Source organism: Anomaloglossus baeobatrachus, chromosome 3 (genome assembly GCF_048569485.1).
Source record: "Anomaloglossus baeobatrachus isolate aAnoBae1 chromosome 3, aAnoBae1.hap1, whole genome shotgun sequence".
Taxonomy (NCBI): domain Eukaryota; kingdom Metazoa; phylum Chordata; class Amphibia; order Anura; family Aromobatidae; genus Anomaloglossus; species Anomaloglossus baeobatrachus.
Window position 1 is genome coordinate 383,494,685 of NC_134355.1, and position 20,072 is coordinate 383,514,756.

Here is a 20,072-nt window from a genome sequence, read left to right on the forward strand (position 1 = left end):
CTTCCCCTTCAATCCAAATGTCTTAAAAACTTCCTTGGACTGACTGGCTGTTCTTTTGCCATAATAACACGTAATGAGATGTTGCAGGGTGCATCCAGCTCTTCTGTCTTTTGATATTCCTTGCCCCATTCTTCTTCTTCTATCTTCTTCAGCTTTTAGACCCTTGAACGTCCTTTGGACTAAACCTACCTATCCTGGAGATACTCAGAGACTAACTCCTTTTGTATTCCTACCTAAGGTGAGGTCTAGAACCACCTTTCCTGGAGATACTCAGAGACTAACTCCTTTTGTATTCCTACTGAAAGGTGGTGTCCTAACTTCAGAGGGGGCTGAAAATGTTGAATGGCGCTGGGTTACCTTTCTTGTACCAAAGGTACACTCTATATCAGATGGCAATGGCAAACAGGGCTATTCCCACTAACACTAGGGCAGTGAATATCACATCCATTGGACAGAGCAGGTACACTATTCCCTTTCAACACTTACTGATGTATGGGATCTATGACAACCAGCAAAGACAACAGCACAGAAGCAAAGCACAGGAGAGCAGACCCGCGACACACGGAGAGGCAGAGAAACACAGAGAAACAAACAAGCAAACAACCAAACAAGGCACAGAAAACATCAGCTGGCAAGGCTCTCTCAGAGTTCAGTAGAAACCCGCCAATAACCCAGTATCTACTCACAGTGTACCAGTTTGCGCGTTGAGGAGAGGGGAGATCAGATGTGGGGAGCATAAAGAGACGAATAAGGTTCAACTCTTACCTGGCCAGGTGTTTCTGGTCCCCACGTCTGGTCCACTCCTCCTCTGAATGGCAAGACAATCCACTGCGTCCTGGGATTACAAACACGGGTCCCTGCTTTTCGGGCGCCAGATAATGTTAGGTTGACCTAACGGTCACAGCTGTTGCCAGCGATGTCCGAATGCAGAGAGGGTACCGGTGACCCCCCCTCTGCTACTCCGTCTCAATGAAAACAAGCGGACGCCGTTATACACATAAGACTGGAGATGTGCGGCTCCGAATAGAAAGTGTATTGGTATTGTTTACATTACAAAGTTATACAAAGTTGATTAGGGCGTAACTATGCAACATACATATTCATTAATCTACATTCATTAAGGCGTGGATTGCATATTCCCAGCAAGAGAAATGAATATAATGACTTATACTCCCATAACAAGATGTTTTTCAGTCGTCTCTAAGTCAAAACATTCTGCGTCCTTGAGGTTGGTCTCACAGTTTATTACGCAAATAAGTCTGGTTTGGTCTTGCCAGGGAGAAAGAATTTCTATTATTTTCTAAGTCAGTGAAAAAGGTTAACTCTTTCCTCACAAAGGAATTGTAGTGCACAGTCTGATTTTCTTGTCCAGTCACAGGATCTGTCCGAACGATTCAGAACGAGAGGGTATCCGCGGAAGATCATTCATCGAGCATATCAGAAAGCTATCAACACAGATCGCCATACTTTGCTGAAACCTAAGGATCATAAGCCTAAAAACGACTCTCCACGGTTGGTAACCACTTTTAATTGTTAGTGGTCGGATATATATCGGACCTTGAATAGAAATTGGAACATCTTGTTGTCTGATTCCAATTTAAAAAAACTTATCTCTTCCAGGCCACTCTTAACAGCAAGGAGATCAGCAAATTTGAGGGACCAACTTTGTAGGAGCCATTTTGTACGACCAACTACCCGTGTTGGTAGAGGAACCATTTTGAAGGGATCTTTTCCATGTGGACAGTGCTCCATTTGCCAATTCATGCCTCCTTTATCCAATTTCCTGAACCATCGTGACCAGAAATCGTATATATTACGGCATTATGTGAACTGTAGGTCCCAAAATGTAGTATATGCTCTTACCTGCCCTTGCCGACTCATTTACGTTGGACAGACCTCGCAGGAGCTGCGCCATCGCATTCAGAAGCATTTCTCGGACATAGCGTTGGCATCTAAACATCTAAAACAGGGACGAACGATCTCTACAGTGGCACAACACTATCTCAGGCACCATGGTAGCAGAATGGGAAACACAACCGTGGTTGGCTTGGATAGAGTTTTGAGCAATATACGAGGGGGTAATCCTACCCCGGCACTCCTGAGAACTGAGTCTTGGTGGATCTTTCAGCTGGATACAGTTATGCCCAATGGCATCAACGAGAATCTTCTATTTACTGGCTACTATAAAAAATAGATATTTGTGTCCTGCAATTTGAATGGGCTTCCCTTCCCTCTTTCCTCTTTGGTTCACTATACACATGAGAATTCTATATAAAATCTCTTAAAGATGTTTTACTGTGTCTGTAATGAACTCACTTTCTGTTCTATTTGCATACCTGCTTGTTTGTTTACCCTTGTTGTTTTTCATCTATGCATTACATTGTATTTAAATGTGCATTGTCTTTGCAGAGAACATATCAAGTCTTCCCATTGTTTTATTATATACTGTGGTGACCAGTTTCCTGTTTTGCACTAAAGGATTACATTACTATGGAACCAATAGATGTGCACATCTGCTATTCAGGGTCTTATCTGTGGTATCCTTAGTGATACCAGACTCTGAATGACACTGAGATCTGCTTCGGCACTCCACAGGAGCTGCGGGGCGGGGCTTGACGTCACTCCGGTCACATGACTGGACCACATGGTGCTGCATTACACTGTTGAATGCACGCCCACAGCTTGGTTCCAGCTTACATGGAGGTTACAGAGGATTCCGCCCTCCTTGTTTGTTTGGTGAGCGGTATATTCAACACACCGGTCAGTAATTATCTATGGTCCTTCTGTATATATATATCTAGGCTCAGGTCATTCCTTCATTTACCCCTGATGAAGCCACACATGGTGGCGTAACGCGTGGGGCAGGCGCACCCACACTTCCTCTCTCACTATTTACTCATCTGGTATTGTATTGGCTCTCTTTGATCTGTACCATATTCATGTTAGTCCTACATTTGGTGACTATGTATTACTGTATACTGTTCTCTGGTACTGTTATTTTTGAGCCTATGTGATTTATTCCATCTGCATTATTCCATGAGGTTTCAGTGGTGATGTGCTAAACTGTTCATGGGTGGATCACCCCTTTGATCTTTCCCAGTTTTAAGTGTTCTTAATAATATTTCTCTGTGTTATTAATAAACTTTTTCACACTTTTTGCATGCAACAAGGGACTCCTCTTGCTTCATTCCATTATTCTGGATTTTCCAGTACATGTTTGGTGTAGTTGTGCCCACTCTTTCCAATGTGTTGTGTTCTATGTTCTATTTATGGGTTGGAGCACACTTCCATAATTTATTTATTCAAGGTGGTGCCGTCCCCATTTGTTTCTTGATCTCTTTTTAAAATCTGACAGTGATCCGCCGGTCCCGTTTTTATAGGCGTTCGATCAGCTCTATATATAATATATGTGTTTCCCTTTTTGTATTGAATTACTGAAATAAATTAACTTTTTGATGATATTCTAATTTATTGAGATGAACTTGTATATTAATATTTCAAGAGCTCGAATCTGAGGTGTATATACCATATGCTCACTGTGAGTTCCCCAGTAACTGGCCTAGTAGTGGAAACAGCCACGGCCTCATCCATCGCTCGTCAATTAATTGTGTATGTAATTTTCGTGACAATTAGAGGCAGTGGATTGCTGTTCGTGACAGATTAGTGGTAGCGGTGGGATATCTGCGTGATCTCCCAGGCTGCACCTTGGCCAATTGGTGGCAAGCGTTGGGATTATAGAGCATTAGTGATCTGGCTTGAGCAATCATTCAGGTCACTAAAAACTTGCACGGTCTTTGCGAGGATTCTGTGCAGAGTTTTAAAGATCGAACTTAGTGTTTTTAAGGGACTCTGTCATCAGGTTTTTGCCACCTAATCTGAGACCAGCATATTGTGGGGGCAAAGACCCTGATTCCAGGGATGTGTCATTTACTTGGCTTTGTAGTGTTGCTTTTATAAAATGACTGTTTAATTAGCAGGAGACTACCATTAGAGGACTACTTGGCAATCTGCCAAGTAGTCTAGCAGCTGCATGAGATTGTTATAACCCTGCTCTACTTTCTAATAACTGCTAGATCTTTTGGCAAAGAAAACATTGATTTTATCAATCCAGCACCTCTACTCGTATGCTTCATAAAAGTGACATCACATACGTCCATCCAAATAGCATGTGATGTGTCGCGGGCGGGGAGGGAGCCGTCGCTGCTGCGCTCTCGCTGGCGCTCGGGTCCGGCGCTGCTGAAGCCTGCTGCTTGCTGCTCGCTGCTCGGTGGCTCGAGTGGTGGGCCAGATCCGGGGACTCGAGCGGCGCTCCTCGCCCGTGAATGAAAGGGGATGGTTTTTGGGGTTTGGGAAGTCGGTCCGTGACGCCACCCACGGTTTGTGGTGAGGTTGGGACACCACCGCTGCTCTGGACAGGGATCCCGGGAGCGATGACAGGGAGCAGCCGAGATATTTCTCTCCCCTCCATGGGTAGGGGGGTTTTGGGTGGTCCCGGGGCCCGGTGATGTGACTGGAATGTAGACGACAGGGTTTGGTGAGGTGCAGGGTTGCGGGGGCAGCGCGGTGCCAGACGGCACGGTGGCACTCACTCAGCCAATAACGTACATGAAGTCTCTGGTAAAACAAATGGCTGGATGGATGGTTCCCGCAGCCGGCTGCAGTGGTCACTGCCGGTAGGTTGGCGGTGGCTGGCTTTCCCTGCACCTGTAGTGCGTTTTCGACCCCGATGGCTTCCCACCGGTAACCTGGTCCCCAGCTTTGATAGGTGCCGGAGGAGCTCCTTTTGCCCGCAGGCTCTGGCCCTGGGAATTGTAGCCTTGGCGGTGACTGTATTTCCCTTCACGGTTTGGACGGTTGCCTTCTATCGGGTCTTTGCTGCTGGGAAACCCCGGAGGTTCCCGTCGCTAACGGATTTGACCGGTTTAACGGCGACTCCAAGCCTGGTCGGGGTCCGTAGGCCCTGCCGAATGGTGCTGGCTTCTCTTCGCTCCCCGGTTCGGTACCAGCGGGCCACCGCCCCACCCCGGTCCTACGGTTCCGCGTCGATCGGCCTCTCCTGCAGACGACCACCACCGTCTGCCAACCTTGCTGTATGTGCCCGGGCCACGTACCCGGACACGGTCAGACTGCTCCTCTCCTGCCACTTACTCCTTCCACTTCACTCTCCCTAACTCTTCTGCTTCCTTTTCCTGCCTCCAGGGCTGTGAACTCCTCAGTGGGTGGGGCCAACCGCCTGGCTCCACCCCACCTGATGTGGACATCAGCCCCTGGAGGGCGGCAACAAGGATTTCTGTGTGCGGCTGATGTGCCTAACCAGGGTGTGGGGTGTGTTGTTGCAGCACCTGTGACGACCTGGCTTGTCCAAGGCGCCACAGATGCATGTTACAAAAGGCTGCAATGGTGGCCCGAAAAAAGGTGAAGAGGGCTCGTCTTCAATATCATCATAAGAAGCGTTGAATCGAGATGGCAAAAAAAAAGTATCAGCAGTGGACTGTAGAAGATTGAAAACGGGTGATTTGGAGAGATGAGATCAAAGTCAATAGACTAGGCTCTAATGGGTGCAAAGGATCTGGAAAAAAAAAGGGAAAAAGAGGCGAATAGATCAAGAAATTGAAGGAATTGTCAAGTACAGAGGAGGAAGGCTGGTGACATGGGTTGTTTCACAGTCAAAGGCGTTGAATACTTGACCAGGATCAATAGTGTTTTTTATGCTGAGCTATATTTGAGTATTCTACAAAACGAGTTACTTCGTACACTCGAGTACCATGGGGTTGAAAAGGACGACGCAGTGTTCCAGCAGGACAACGACCTGAACCATACGTCGATATTGGTGAATAAATGGTTAAATGACAATGAAATAAAGGCAGTGGATTGGATCCAACAGTCCCCAGACCTCAACCCAATCAAACACTTGTGGTTAGAGTTGAAGAAAAAGCTGTATACATACTCAAGTGCGTCAAACAGTATGCACCAACATTGGGAACGTGTGAAAGAAACCTGGGAACAGATTTCGGTCAAGACATGCTTGAAGCTGATCAGGAGCATGCTCAAAAGGACTCAGTGTGGAGCCAAAGGTGGATTTACAAAATACTAAAAAAAAATTAAAAATTAAAATTTAGCACACTGTCCCTTTCAGGATCAGCACTGCTCTTTACCTTTCCCGAGTAATCATTTTACAATGCACAGCTTGTCACGTCTCATAAGTGTTAAGGGTACTTTACACTCTGCGATATCGGTATCAATATCGCTAGCGAGCGTACCCGCCTCCGTCGGTTGTGCGTCATGGGCAAATCGCTGCCCGTGGCGCACAACATCGCTTACACCCGTCACACGGACTTACCTTTCCTGCGACATTGCCGGTGGACGCAGGTAAGGAGATGTTCGTCGTTCCAGCGGTGTCACACATAGCGATGTGTGCTGCCGCAGTAACGACGAACAACATTGTACCTGCAGCAGCAACGATATTAAGAAAATGAACGACGTGTCAACGAGCAACGATTTTTCATGTTTATGCGCTCGTTGATCGTCGCTCATTGGTGTCACATGCTGCGATGACGCTAACGGCGCCGGATGTGCGTCACTAACGACGTGACCCTGACGATATATCGCTAGCGATGTCGCAGCGTGTAAAGCACCCTTTACTATTGTATAAGAAAAATATAGCTCATTGACAAGATCCTACTCAGCATCTGCTGGAATTGACAACCAATGAATGCTTAGTAGAGCAGGGACTAGCCCACTCCTGAAACAGACATCACTGATAACCCTTTGTTTCATGGTGGGGGTAGAGGCCGCTGTCTCTCCCGCCTGATAATGTCTTGTTTGAGTATCCCAGTATGCACTGGGATTCTCACAAAGTATCATCACATAGAAAGTAGTAAAAGAGAAAAAAGCAGTTAGATTAGTGAGGAAACAATTGGGAATTTTTAATTATGGTATACTAGAAAGATATTAGATTATGACTTTAAATAGATGAGGATTTAGGATTAAAATTAATTTTAATTTCAGACCACCCCTTTAAGTGAACTGATCCTAGACCACTGTGGCTGACAATCGACTGCAGCGATCACATGTCTATAAAGCCAGCACAGAATGCACAGATATTGGCTGCAAGAAGAACTACGGGGATCAATAAAAGGATTTTGATTGATATTTCAGTATGCTTGGCTTTTTATTATTATTTTGTTGTTTTTAAATTAAGGCTGGAAAACTTCTTTATCAGTTCAAGGTATGATAAAATATTGTGTTTCCATTAAAGGAGTTGTCAGCAGCAAAGTCATTAATGTTAAACAAAATATACAGTATATCGCAAAAGAGAGTACAGCTCTCACATTTTTGTAAATATTTTAGTATATCTTTTCATGGTACGGAACTGAAGATATGACACTTTGATACAATATAAAGTAGTCCGTTTACAACTTGTATAACAGTGTAAATTTAGTGTGCCCTGTAAATAACTGAACACACAGCCATTGATGTCTAAACCACTGGCAGCAAAAGTGAGTACACCTCTAAGTGAAAATGGCCAAATTGTGCACAAGGTGTAAATAATTTGTGTGCCTACCATTATTTTCAAGCATTGTTTTAACTCTCTGGGACATGGAGTTCACTAGAGCTTCACAGGAGCCCCTGGAATCATCTTCCACTTTTCCATGAGAACATCACAGAGCTGGTGCGTGTTAGAGACCTTGCACTCCTCCACCTAGGTTTTAGGTTTAGAGACTTGCTTGGCCACTCCAGCATCTTTAACCTCAGTTTCTTTAGCAAGGCAGTGGTTATCTTGGAGGTATGTTTGTGGTTATTACCATGTTGGAATACTGCCCTGTAGTCCACTTTTCAAATGGAGAGGATCAGGCTCTGCTTCACCATGTCACTTTACATGTTGGCATTCATGGTTGCCTCAATGAACTGTAGCTGCACTCATGCAGCCACAATCCATGGCACTCTCCCCACCATGCTTGACTGTAGGCAAGACACACTTGTACTCCTTACCGAGATCTCCACTGCATACGCTTGAGAACATCTAAACCAAACAAGTTTATCTTGGTCTCATTAGACCACAGGATATGGTACCAGTAATCCATGTCTTTAGTCTATTTGTCTTCAGCAAACTGTTTGCAGGCTTTCTTGTGCATCATCTTTAGAATTGACTTCCTTTTAGGATGATAGCTATGCAGACAATTTGATGCAGTGTGTGGTGTATGGTCTGAGCACTGATATATTACCTCTCTAACCTCTGCAGCAATGCTAGCAGCTCTTGTGCCACCCCAGCAGCAGATCGAACCGCTCGGATCAGGGGGTAGTGTCCGTTTGTGGCTCGAGGGTCTCCGGACGCGGGGGCTTAGGGGCCACACTCTAAAGTAAAAGGGGGGATATTTACAGGGAAGTTATAGTTTGTGATGCCACCCGTGGTGTGCGGTAACTGGGTGTATCGCCGCTGCCGTTGGGAGTACCCGGGGTGATGGAGTGGGACAGCAATGTGTCGTTACCCTCAGCGGGTAGGGGTAGGCCCCGGGACTCTGGATGATGCTACTGGGTGCCGTGAAGGGGAGATCACTCAGGTACTCACTCAGCCAATAAGCAGACGCAGACAACTGGATAAACCAAGTCTCTGGATGCCGCTGCCTCTCAAAGGGGAGCTCATACGGGTCCCGTCCCCTGCAGTGCTGCCTGGTGATCCGTGACCTGCCTCCTGGCACAAAGTTTAAATTCACCATAGTGGCCCAGTAATCTGGAAGTTGCTGGGCCCCGCTCCCCACTGTGGCTAAGTGTGGGAGCCTGCCCTCAGGGCTCACGCTTGGGATTTTAGTGGGCTGCTTGTATGGAAGGCCCTATCCCCCTCGTTGCGCTAGTGCCCCGATTCTAGAGCTAGTGGAAACAGTCTATAAAGGCTCCGTTCTCCGCAGGTTAATTGCCGGGCTGTCTGAAGCTTCTCCCCGACCTAGGGTCCGTGTACCCCGCCGTGCCTTTGGTCCCAAACCGGTGATAGGACCAGGCTGCTGACCGTCCTCTTTTACAGGTCCAGGCACCTAGCCTCAATCCCCTGTGACAGGGGGCCCGATTCCTCTAGGTCCAGACCACCATCTGCAACCTAGTCAGCTTCTCCTGGAGCCACTACTGCCAGCCTCCTCTGAGCTCCTCTCAGCTCGAGGGCTACCTCACTTCACCTCCTCCACTTTACTACTCCACTTCACTATTCTTCACTCCTCACCTCCCCTTCCTGACCCCTAGGTGGGCAACCCTATTCCGCTCAAGCCGCCCACTGGTGTGCCTGGTGGGTGTGGTGCAGTGTGTATCTAGGATTTGATTTGCTGTTGGAGGCAGCACTGTAAGATGGGGACCCAGAACCATGAGGGATTTGAATACTGCACTAAAGAGAAAGAGCATGCAGTACCCTGTGATGACCTGATAGTCCAGGGACGTCACACACTCATACATTTATTTTAAAAAGTCAACCTCTGGATATGATGCTAAACACATGCAGTCAACTTATTTACACGATTATGACGAGGCCTGTTCTGTGTGGAACCTGTCTTGTTAAACCACTATATGGTTTGACCACAATGCTGCTGCTCAGTTTCAGGGTGTTGACAACCTCCTTATAGCCTCGGCCATCTTTTTTTCAAATCCTCAGAACACTCTTTGCCATGAGGAGCAATGTTGAACTTCCAGTGACTATTATGAGAGAATGTGTGAGCAATAACACCAAATTTACCACACCTGCTTCCAGCTTCGGAATGGCTACCAGAGGAATCTCCAGTAATACCAGGCCTGGCCGCAGTTACCAGCACTGAACTCTTGAGCTTTCACCTGAGCTCCGTAGTACAGCCTGGACTGAACCGCGAGCGCCGAGTGATTGATTCCCCGACGATTGCAGTTCAGTTCATGACAGCTGCAGGCAGGCCGGTCTGCACTCCGGAGCTGTCACCTGAGCTCTGGATTGCAGCCCGGCCGGTCTGCAGCTGTCATGAACTGAACCGCAATCGCCGGGTAATCAATCACTGGGTGCTTGCAGTTCAGTCCTGCAAACCCCGAGTTCAGTCTAGGCTGTACTCCGGAGCTCAGAGAGCTTCGAAGTTTAGTGAAGGTTACCATGGCCAGGCCTGGTATTACTGGAGATTCCTCTGGTAGCCAGTCCGACGCTGCCTGGTTCCCATTCACACCTGAGACCTTGTAACACTAATGAGTCCCATGAAACTAGGACGGAAAATGACTAAATGGGCACAATTTGGCTATTTACACTTAAGGGTATGCTCACTATTGTTGCCAGTGGTTTATACATTAATGGCTGTATGTTGAGTTATTTAGAGTGCACCCCAAATTTACACCGTTATACAAGCTGTACACTGACTACTTTACATTGTATGAAATAGTCATATCCACAGTGTTGTCCCATGAAAAGATATAATAACATATTTACATGGATGTGAAGGATGTACTCACTTTTGTGATATTCTGTATATAATGACCACAGATCCACTTAGAAAGCTTGGGAAAGTCAACTTTGTTCTGTTATGTAAATGAGATTGTGAATGCTCCGAGGGTGGTCACAGGTCAGGTTTTCTCTATAAACCCCACTATCATGCCCTAAACTTTGATGGATGACTAGAGCATTGTGATGAATTGCTGTGTCTGTGCTGAAATCTGGTGTGAGCCGGTAGCCTGACTCCCTGCAGTACTGTCCCTGCTAAGTAGGCAAGAAAGCAAGAAAAATAGATTCTAATGTATTATTATATCGATGCTGACGCATCTATAAAAAAAGTGCTGAGATTTGGGTTCAAGAAAATTTCAAGACTTGAATGCTTTGCAAATTTTTTTACATGCCGTCTATTTGCCTAATGGCTCACAACGTTAGCAAATCAATTCATCTATTTTGCCTGGACTATAGAATACAATGGGATATGTACACTAATGTGTCCTAATGGACATAGAATCAGGTGAAGCAAATTCAATCTAAAGTGAAACATGAATTGAACAAATGTACTTATCTCTAGGCATCATTTCCATTAGAAATCATGGGATGAATCATTTTGTCATATTTGAGATTCTTCTTTCCCGACTGTAGAGATGAAAAAAGCATGATCTCTCATTTTATTCATATTTTTTTTTTGAGTAGATAATATAAGGTTCTAGATATTTTTGCATCATAACCTTTTGACCAAATAATATATACAGTATAAAAAGATACTGAAAATGTTATGTACAAGTGTCAATTTTATTCTTTTGTAGGATTCAAATAAACTAATTTCTTTTAAAGGGAATCTGTCAGCAGGTTTTTGCTATATAATCTAAGAGTAGCATAATATCAGGCACGGCACCCTGAATCCAGAGATGTATCTCTTATTAGGCTGTGTGTTGTAGTTTCGATACAAACTTGGTATTATCAGTAGGAGAATAACATTGCCGGATTACATATCAACCGGCAAAGCAATCAGGCTAACCTGTGTAACCCCAGCATACTGATTAGTATCTTGCGCACAATGTACAGTTTACATGGGAAGCTGCCAGTCAGGAGTGTGGGCAAGGTTATACACAGAGCAGTAGACGTACGTCTCTGTTACATCTGCATCAGACAAAACAACTATTCTATGAAAACTACACAAAATAGTCCAGTAAATAATACAACCGTGCAATCAGGCTTTCTTGCCCTATATTATGCTGCCAGGGTCGGACTGTGGTGTCTTGGGCCCACGGGGGGAATTTTCTCTAGGGGCCCACCCTGCAGCGATATACAAATACCTGTTCGCCGCTATCCCCATTATAGTGGCGCATAGACTATAAAATACAGGAGGCTCCTGCACATCTACTGTGCACACCATAACTCATAAGACACTGTGCATCTCGCGTATCCGTGTGAGAGGCACTTGTATATAGTGCTGATCGGCCCGCCTGACCTAGGTTTTTGGCGTCATTTATAGGTTACAGTTCAGACACTGTGCATTTCACTCATTATATGATGGGCTCTCAGTGCAAGCCTTATGAGTTTGCATGTCTTATGCTAAGCAGCCGCCACTCCCCTCTAGTGTGGAGGTTTTGTGGCTATACCTTCAGCATCATGCACCTGGGCTACAGCCATCTTTATGAGGAAGGCTCACCATATTCTATGTGTGCACATACATCATCTGTCTTGGCTCCTTTGTGGTGAGTTTTTTTCATAGTTCTATGTGGTTTTTCTAAAAAGTTGAAATGTCAGTCTGTGCTAGTTGGAAAAAACGGGAAAAGTGAACCATTCCATCCGAAAGAACATCAGCTATAAGTCAACATCTGTAAATATACTGTAATCTCTTGTATTTTCCGAGGACTGATATCTACGACTTTATAGTCACCATATAGCGGTAACATCTGTGTCATCTAGTGAAGTTTCCCTATACCCACGAATAGGCTGAACCACCGTAGTTATCATAGTTACCTGGTTAGGGGCCCACTCAGATATTTTGCCCCACTGAGCTGAACCTCTAGCTATAACTCTGAATATAGTCTAGTCAGATGAGACCAAAATTGAACTCTTTGGATGGCCTAACACACACAATGTTTGGAGGCCAAAAGACACTGCATATCACCCCAAAACACCATACCAACAGTGAAGTTTGGAGATGGAAACATTATGGTGTGGGGCTGTTTTTCAACATATGCAACTGGCTAACTTCATATAATTGAAGGAAGGATAAATGGACAAATGTACAGACATTCTTGATAAACATCTGCTGCCACTTATCAGGATGATGAAGATGAAATGAGGGTGGACATTTCAGCAAGACAATGATCCCAAGCACACAGACAAGGAAATTATAAATTGGTTTCAGAGAAAAAACTAAAGCTGCTAGAATGGTTCAGCCAGTCACCTGGCCTGAATCCACTACAGTCCCTGACAGAAGTTCTGTCGCTTATCCAAGTTATGTAAATAAAAGCTTATAACCTGACTTTAAATTCATCCATTGGTTTTATAAATTACTCTTTTGATAGCTGAAACCTCCTAAATTTGGTTTAGGTTATGAAAATAAAGTTGCTGCAAAGCTGAAATATTGATCATTTAATGAACACAGAAAGGTCAGATTTTGGCAAGACAAAAGTTTTGTCGCCTTGTCATATAATGCACCCAATCCTAGTTTTATAAACCCCATTTATTAAGATTCATTATTATTTACTGCTTCCCCTGCTCACCCTCTGTGCTAGTGTGACGCCCTGGACTAGTCGGGTCGTCCCAGGTAGTCACAGAACACCACACCCCCCTCCCAATTAGGTGACACCAGTCAAACTAAAAACCTTGTCACCACCCTCCAGGTTTGATGTCCACACCAGGGGGGCGGAGCCAGGCAGTTGGGTCTGCCCACCGAGGAGTTCACAGGCCTGGAGGCGGGAAAACACACAGTCTAGTGGAGTCTAGTTCAAGTACAAGTGTAGAGCAGTCAAGTTCACGGGCAGTCCTGTGTCCAGGTCTGCCAAGAGACTACCAGGTGGCTGGGTCGGAACCCAGTCACCATTGGCAAGGAGGCAGATGGTGGTGGCCGACTGCAGGAGACCGGGAAGACAACCGGTGGAACTGTAAGGGACCGGGACATGGTAGTGGCCCGCCGGAACCAAACCAGGGAGCCAACTGGATACCGGAGCACCAGGCAGGGTACTCAGACCCAGTACAAAGCCCTGAACCGACAGGGCCGAGTCGAATCAACTGATTGCGGACTGCACTTAAGGACCTATCCCACACAAGCCCCGTTAGAAGACAACAGCCCAACCATACAGGGTAAAGCCACTGCGAAGCCATAGAGACCCAAAGGGCCAGCGTCTGCGGGCAAACGGGCTCCTTCGGTATATACAAGTCGGGGAGCGGACTACCGGTGTCTAGGCATAGGTGTCAAACATTTACATACAGAGGTGCAGGAGAAAGGCAGAAACCACCAACCTATTCTGGGAGAAGCTGCAGCCGGCTGCCGGCCCCGTTCATCACTCTGTTTGGTTTACCGGAGACTCCAGTGTCTTGTGTCAGAGTGAGTACACCAGTGCCATCAGGCACCGCACCGCACTGCACCGCAACACTTCACCCTGCACCCAGGTCCTCGCCAACCAGGCCCCGGGACAAACACCCCCTACCCACGGAGGGGTCAACACCTAGCTGCGCCATTACACCACTCCCGGGAGCCCCATACCTTCACCGCAGTGGTGGTGTCTACAATCACCACAACCCGTGGGTGGCGTCACGAACTTACATTACAAACTAACCCACCGCGGCCCCGGCCGTGGAACTCCTCACCCAAATCCCCGCGTGTAGCGCCAACTACCTTGAAGAGCGACGTGACCCCCGGGTCCGTGAGAGGCTCGAGCCACCACCTGCAGTACGAGCACGGATCCGAGCGGCTCGGCGGTTGCAGCCAAGCCCGCGGGGCAGTACACTAGTGTCTGTGATTGATTGCAGACTGCTATATACAACCCCTACCCTGTGTCCCCATCTGTTACTGGTTGCAGTCTGTTTTCTGTGTGGTAGTGTAAAAAGAAAGAAATAATTTTAAAAAATTACATAGGCTCCCGCCATATTTTTGATAGCCAGCACTTGTAAAACAACAGCTACAGGCTGCAGCCACCACCTGTGAACTTTACCATGGCTGGATATCAAAATAGAGGGGAAAACAAAGTGTAGCTTTACCCAGTTTTGATATCTAGCCACAGTAAAGCCCCCAGTGTAACCTCAGGTGACCTAACTGAAGGACTGTCGGATTGTGGGTCACGGCCATGTCTCACAGTCCAATAGTCAGGTCACCTAAGGTCATACCTAGAGTTGAGCGGATTGCTAATAATCCGGGACCGGCGGATCAGTGGCGGGTTGCCAAGGAAGTCCGAGATCCGATCCGGAATCCGGGCCAATATATGTCAATGAGGAGCGGAATCGAGAGTGAGAGAGTGAGAGTGAGAGAAAAAAAAAAACAAAAAAAACGCCGTATCCTGATCGGTCGGACCCGGATCTACCACTGAAACCGCGTGGATCCGGATTTTTCCAGTCCGGGTCCGCTCAACACTAGTCATACCATGCGAACCCGAATATGACCTCTGGTGAACTGAATGACGTCACCTGCTCACAGCCGGCCCCCCTCGGCTGTCAGAGATTCCTGGAGCCTGAAGACAACGGACATGTTTCTGCTCTCTGCAGCCTCTGGATGTAGCAGAACAAGAAAGCCTGCAGAGACACCATCACATGTTTCTCAACGCTGGCAGGAAACTAGCCAGGTCTTTCACCGAGAAGGAACAACCACAGGAAGGGCAGTGTCCAGTCAAGGAGACCACCTATGCCAAACATGGTATCCATCCACAGACAGCTGTTTTGGGGTATTTGCCCCTCATCAGTGTGGAGTAGGAAACTGGCTAGTGGGAGCAATGCCTAGTAGAAGACTACATAAGCAAGGATGGTTGACCTTAAGGAGATCAACATCCAACACCGCGGAGACACCATCACGTGTTTTTCAACGCAGTGATTCTAGAGTAATGCCCCCTGGGAAATATTCAAAACAAGGAAGCCTGCGGAGACACCATCACATGTTTCTCAACGCTGGCAGGAAACTAGCCAGGTCTTTCACCGGGAAGGAATGCTTTCCACTATCTCCTCTCAGTAGATGATCGCCAAAAGCGGGGTACTTCTTGCTTGGATAGTTGGCCCTGGATGCCCTGAAGTCACGAAGATTCTAATCCCTGGTAGGTCAGAGGCAGATCTCACGATCCATCTGCATGGGTTCAGGAGAAGTAGTAGGAACAGCAGCTGACATAACGATGGGCCTCTGGAAGGTGGGAGCTAGGCGCAATAACGTCCTCTCTCGGTTCACCTCTCTAGAGCATTCCATTCTTGGAACCTGAGGATGATACAGATAGCCAGAGATAGCAGATTGCCCAAGGAGGAAATGTGCTTCCCTGTATTTTGATTGCCAGCCAAGGTAACGCCAGGCAGATGGGGGTGGCAGCCCGTAGCCGTCCGCTTTTTCTCTGCTGACAATCAAAAATACTGCGGAGCGCTACGTCATTTTTTAAAATTATTTATTGTGTACATTATAAATGTATATATATACAGCTCTGGTAAAAATTAAGAGACCAAAATGTTCAGTTTTTCGGATTTTTCTGTTTATAGGTATATTTTTGAGTGAAATGTAAAATGTTGTTTTATTCTATAAACTACTGACAACATGTCTCCGAATTTCCAAGCAAAAAAAATTGTATATAATTTATGAAGATACTAGTTTATAGAACAACAATTTATATTTTACTCAAAAATGTACTTATGAAGAGAAAAATCAGAAAAACTGAAAATTCTGCAGTGGCCTCAATTTTTGCCAGAGCTGTATATATATATATATATATATATATATATATATATATATATATATATATATATATATATATATATATATATATATATATACATATATATATATATATATATATGTGTGTGTATATGTATGTGTATATGTATATGTATATATATATATATATATATTGTATATGTTTTTATATATATATATATATATACAAATACAATATATATATATATATATATGTATATATATCTATACACACATATATATATATACATATATATATATATATATATATATATATATATATATATATATATACAGTGCCTACAAGTAGTATTCAACCCCCTGCAGATTTAGCAGGTTTACGCATTCGGAATTGACTTGGCATTGTGACATTTGGACTGTAGATCAGCCTGGAAGTGTGAAATGCACTGCAGCAAAAAAGAATGTTATCTCTTTTTTTTTTTTTTTTTTTTTAAATTGTGAAAAGTTTATTCAGAGGGTCATTTATTATTCAACCCCTCAATCCACCAGAATTCTGTTTGGTTCCCCTAAAGTATTAAGAAGTATTTCAGGCACAAAGAACAATGATTTTCACATGTTTGGATTAATTATCTCTTTTTCCAGCCTTTTCTGACTAATTAAGACCCTCCCCAAACTTGTGAACAGCACTCATACTTGGTCAACATGGGAAAGACAAAGGAACATTCCAAGGCCATCAGAGACAAGATCGTGGAGGGTCACAAGGCTGGCAAGGGGTACAAAACCCTTTCCAAGGAGTTGGGCCTACCTGTCTCCACTGTTGGGAGCATCATTCGGAAGTGGAAGGCTTATGGAACTACTGTTAGCCTTCCACGGCCTGGACAGCCTTTGAAAGTTTCCACCCGTGCCGAGGCCAGGCTTGTCCAAAGAGTCAAGGCTAACCCAAGGACAACAAGGAAGGAGCTCCGGGAAGATCTCATGGCAGTGGGGACATTGGTTTCAGTCAATACCATAAGTAACGTACTCCACCGCAATGGTCTCCGTTCCAGACGAGCCCGTAAGGTACCTTTACTTTCAAAGCGTCATGTCAAGGCTCGTCTACAGTTTGCTCATGATCACTTGGAGGACTCTGAGACAGACTGGTTCAAGGTTCTCTGGTCTGATGAGACCAAGATCTAGATCTTTGGTGCCAACCACACACGTGACGTTTGGAGACTGGATGGCACTGCATACGACCCCAAGAATACTATCCCTACAGTCAAGCATGGTGGTGGCAGCATCATGCTGTGGGGCTGTTTCTCAGCCAAGGGGCCTGGCCATCTGGTCCGCATCCATGGGAAGATGGATAGCACAGCCTACCTGGAGATTTTGGCCAAGAACCTCCGCTCCTCCATCAAGGATCTTAAGATGGGTCGTCATTTCATCTTCCAACAAGACAACGACCCAAAGCACATAGCCAAGAAAACCAAGGCCTGGTTCAAGAGGGACAAAATCAAGGTGTTGCAGTGGCCTAGTCAGTCTCCTGACCTTAACCCAATTGAAAACTTGTGGAAGGAGCTCAAGATTAAAGTCCACATGAGACACCCAAAGAACCTAGATAACTTGGAGAAGATCTGCATGGAGGAGTGGGCAAAGATAACTCCAGAGACCTGTGCTGGCCTGATCAGGTCTTATAAAAGACGATTATTAGCTGTAATTGCAAACAAGGGTTATTCCACAAAATATTAAACCTAGGGGTTGAATAATAATTGACCCACACTTTTATGTTGAAAATTTATTAAAATTTAACTGAGCAACATAACTTGTTGGTTTGTAAGATTTATGCATCTGTTAATAAATCCTGCTCTTGTTTGAAGTTTGCAGGCTCTAACTTATTTGCATCTTATCAAACCTGCTAAATCTGCAGGGGGTTGAATACTACTTGTAGGCACTGTATACAATGCTGGCTAAAAGTATTGGCACCCCTGCAATTCTGTCAGATAATACTCAGTTTCTTCTTGAAAATTATTGCAATCACAAATTCTTTGGTATTGTTATCTTCATTTATTTTGCTTGCAATAAAAAAACACAAAAGAGAATGAAACAAAAATCAAATCATAGATCATTTCACACAAAACTCCAAAAATGGGCCAGACGAAAGTATTGGCACCCTTAGCCTAATACTTGGTTGCACAACCATTAGCCAAAATAACTACGAACAACCACTTTCGGTAACCATCAATGAGTTTCTTACAATGCTCTGCTGGAATTTTAGACAATTCTTCTTTGGCAAACTGCTCCAGGTGCCTGAGATTTGAAGGGTGCCTTCTCCAAACTGCCATTTTGAGATCTCTCCACAGGTGTTCTATGGGATTCAGGTCTGGACTCATTGCAGGCCACTTTAGTAGTCTCCAGTGCTTTCTCTCAAACCATTTTCTAGTGCTTTTTGAAGTGTGTTTTGGGTCATTGTCCTGCTGGAAGACCCATGACCTCTGAGGGAGACCCAGCTTTCTCACACTGGGCCCTACATTATGCTGCAAAATTTGTTGGTAGTCTTCAGACTTCATAATGCCATGCACACGGTCAAGCAGTCCAGTGACAGAGGCAGCAAAGCAACCCCAAAATATCAGGGAACCTCCGCCATGTTTGACTGTAGGGACCGTGTTCTTTTCTTTGAATGCCTCTTTTTTTTCCTGTAAACTCTATGTTGATGGCTTTTCCCAAAAAGCTCTACTTTTGTCTCATCTGACCAGAGAACAATCTTCCAAAACGTTTTAGGCTTTCTCAGGTAAGTTTTGGCAAACTCCAACCTGGCTTTTTCATGTATCGGGGTAAGAAGTGGGGTCTTCCTGTGTATCCTACCATACAGTCCCTTTTCATTCAGACGCCGACGGATAGTACGGGTTGACACTGTTGTACCCTCGGACTGCAGGGCAGCTTGAACTTGTTTGGATGTTAGTCGAGGTTCTTTATCCACCATCCGCACAATCGTCCGTTGAAATCTCTTGTCAATTTTTCTTTTCCTTCCACATCTAGGGAGGTTAGCCACAGTGCCATGGGCTTTAAACTTCTTGATGACACTGCGCACCGTAGACACAGGAACTTTCAGGTCTTTGGAGATGGACTTGTAGCCTTGAGATTGCTCATGCTTCTTCACAATTTGGATTCTCAAGTCCTCAGACAGTTTTTTGGTCTTCTTTCTTTTCTCCATGCTCAATGTGGTACACACAAGGACACAGGACAGAGGTTGAGTCAACTTTAATCCATGTCAACTAGCTGCAAGTGTGATTTAGTTATTGCCAACACCTGTTAGGTGCCACAGGTAAGTTACAGGTGCTGTTAATTACACAAATTAGAGAAGCATCACATGATTTTTCAAACAGTGCCAATACTTTTGTCCACCCCCTTTTTTCTGTTTGGTGTGGAATTATATCCAATTTGGCTTTATGACAATTTTTTTTATTTTTTTCATTGAAGACAAATTAAATGAAGATAATAATACCAAAGAATTTGTGATTGCAATCATTTTCAAGAAGAAAATGAGTATTATCTGACAGAATTGCAGGGGTGCCAATACTTTTGGCCAGCACTATATATATATATATATATATATATATATATATATATATACATATACATATATATTTATATATATGTATATACATATACAATATATATATGTATATATATATATATATATATATATACAGTTAGGTCCAGAAATATTTGGACAGTGACACAATTTTCGCGAGTTGGGCTCTGCATGCCACCACATTGGATTTGAAATGAAACCTCTACAACAGAATTCAAGTGCAGATT

The 20,072-nt window shown here is 44.8% G+C and overlaps 1 long non-coding RNA gene across 1 annotated transcript in view; it reads left to right on the forward strand.

Annotated features, from left to right (window-relative positions):
• Positions 1-2,671: 2,671 nt before the first annotated feature.
• The window catches only part of LOC142295325 (uncharacterized), a 35,890-nt gene continuing 18,489 nt past the window's right edge, over positions 2,672-20,072 (forward strand). Inside the window, exon 1 of the long non-coding RNA XR_012751420.1 lies at positions 2,672-2,760. This is a non-coding gene — a long non-coding RNA (uncharacterized LOC142295325). The remainder of the gene's footprint in view (positions 2,761-20,072) is intronic.